Source organism: Pongo pygmaeus, chromosome 16 (assembly GCF_028885625.2).
Source record: "Pongo pygmaeus isolate AG05252 chromosome 16, NHGRI_mPonPyg2-v2.0_pri, whole genome shotgun sequence".
NCBI lineage: Eukaryota > Metazoa > Chordata > Mammalia > Primates > Hominidae > Pongo > Pongo pygmaeus.
The window spans coordinates 26,043,066-26,045,372 of NC_072389.2; the positions used below are offsets into that span (position 1 = coordinate 26,043,066).

Below are 2,307 nucleotides of genomic sequence, written 5' to 3' on the forward strand. Positions count from 1 at the left end.
TTTCCAAGTCAGGTCTTTATTGAAAGTGGCAGGGGCCTCTCAATGTCCTATGAAAACTAACATATTAACCTCAGAATATTTAAGGAAACAAGTAAATTCAATTTTCTTAAAAAACAAAACATTCTGGAATACACAAGTACTTATGAGCAGACACAGTACTTGATCCAACACCACAAGGCAAATCTATGGCCGTCATGGGCCTCGGGAGGAGAGCGGCCAGGGCACTCCTCTGGGGGCTGCCCTGTTGCCTCTCCCCACCTCACGGAGGATGAGACAGAGCTGCCCTGGTAGTTGCTCTGCGCCTTGGTCTGAGCGGCCATTGGGCTGCGTGAGTCTGCAGAAGACCCAGGCGTAGCTCATGAGGGCCACGCCGGCTCCTGGAGCCTCCGTGATCTCTACTGCTGGGCCAGGAGAGGGAGGAGGGCAGTGGGCATAGGGAATGTCCCTGACCTGCAGAACAGCACACTGCAGGGGTGGAAGGAGACGGTGACCTGGCATGTGAGGCCCACAGGATCTGACGTGTCCCTGCAGTCACGACACAGCTCAGGGCACCTTCCAAGTCAGCACAGTTCTTATGGAGCTCAGAGCAAAAACAAAGGACCTTCTGTCTCCTATCTGAACAGCAGCGCGCTTCAGCGGGTGGATGTCAGGTGGTTTCTGTTGTGTGAAAACCTCTGCACTCGCTCCACCAGGTGCACCATGAGCTTGTCTGAGATGCCGGGGCAGGACTCCTCCGCCTGTCTGAAGGCGTTCTCCAGCTCCTCCAGCGCACCCACGCTCCCGCCGCTCTGCTTGTGCTTCTCTTTGAGCTCTCCGAAGACGGGCCGGACCAGCGTGGACAGGCACTGGGACCTTGGCTGCCTCTTGACGGGCTCCACAGGCTTCTGTGAGCCATGCAGGGCTGTCCACTTGTGAAGCTTGCTGTGTGGACTCTGCCGGATGGTGGGGGGGAACGTCCAGATGGGGCCCTGCTCCCGGTCCTCCCCCTCGCCATCAATGTCAGAGTCCTCAGAGCTGGACTCCTCACCATGCCCCTCTGACTTCCAGCGCTTATAGCGGTCAATGAGCTCGGTGAGGAAGGAGGTCTTCGTGATGTAGCGTGTGATGAATTTGCTTCAGGAGCTCCTTGGCGGTGGGCCGGAATCGGGCGTCCTTGTTGAGGGAGGCCCCCATGAACTCCTTGAAGGGCTTGCTGTGCTGGCCCTCCAGCGTGGGTGGGCTGTTCTTGGGAATCAGGAACAGGACGCACATGGGGTGGAGGTCAGAGATGGAGGCTCCCCCTTGGCCAGCTGGATGGCCGTGATCCCCAGGGACCAGATGTCAGCCTTAAAGTCGTAGGCCGACTGCTTGATGACCTCAGGCGCCATCCAGAAGGGGGTGCCCACGAATGTATTCCTCTTAATCTGCGTGTCTGTGAGCTGCCCTGCTACCCCAAAGTCCGCCAGCTTCACGTCCCCCTGCTCCGAGAGTGGCACGTTGGCAGCTTTGATGTATCGGTGGATCTTGCGTTGGGAGTGCAGATAATCCAGGCCCTTCAGAATCTCCCGCAGGATCGTGGCAATGTACGTCTCCTCCAGGGGACCTGGTTTAAGCAAGTCCAGTGCTGAGCCGCCGCCCAGGTGCTCCATGATGATCCATAGCTTGGTGCTCTTTAGGTAGGAGCCAAAGTAGCGGGTGACGTAGGGGCTGTCGCACTGGCTGAGGACGGTGATCTCCTGCTGGATGTCCTGGGTCTCCTCCTCGGCCTCCTCCAGGTCGATGATCTTGAGGGCCACCAACTCCTTCGTGTGGTTATCGATGCCCTTGTAGACTTCCCCAAACGAGCCCTTGCCCGTGCGGTCGAGCTTGGTGAAGAGCTCTTCAGGGTCCACGCGAGAGTGCTCGTTGGCAAGTCCCCGGAGGTGAGCCATGCCCACGCCGCGTCAGACCCTCCGCCGGCAGCCCCTGGAGGCGTCTGGATCCCGCGGAGAGGCGCGGAGCCGGCTGGCTCGCCCCTGCCGCGTCAGTCCACTGCCAGGGACAGCAGGAGCGCTTGGTGCCCAGTTCAGTCATCTGGGACGGAGCTCCGGGGTGGCGGGCTCCATGGAGGGGGGGCCCCAGGAGACCCCCAGGCCGCCGGGGCCCCGCCATGCCCGGGCCTAAAGCCCAGGCGCCAGGGGTCTCGCCGCCCCTCCCGTCCCCGCCCCCCAACCAGACGCTCTTACACTTACATGGTGGGTTTTAGAGCTTTTGTCTTCTAATGCTGAAGTGTCATGAAGACATCAGAGAAAGTTACATCGCATGTTTTAGACAGGCATTTATTAGCAA

General features: G+C 59.4%; 1 pseudogene; it reads right to left on the reverse strand.

Moving 5' to 3' along the window:
- Nucleotides 1–567: 567 nt before the first annotated feature.
- LOC129026597 (serine/threonine-protein kinase 25-like) lies at nt 568–1,910 on the reverse strand (annotated as a pseudogene).
- Nucleotides 1,911–2,307: the final 397 nt, after the last annotated feature.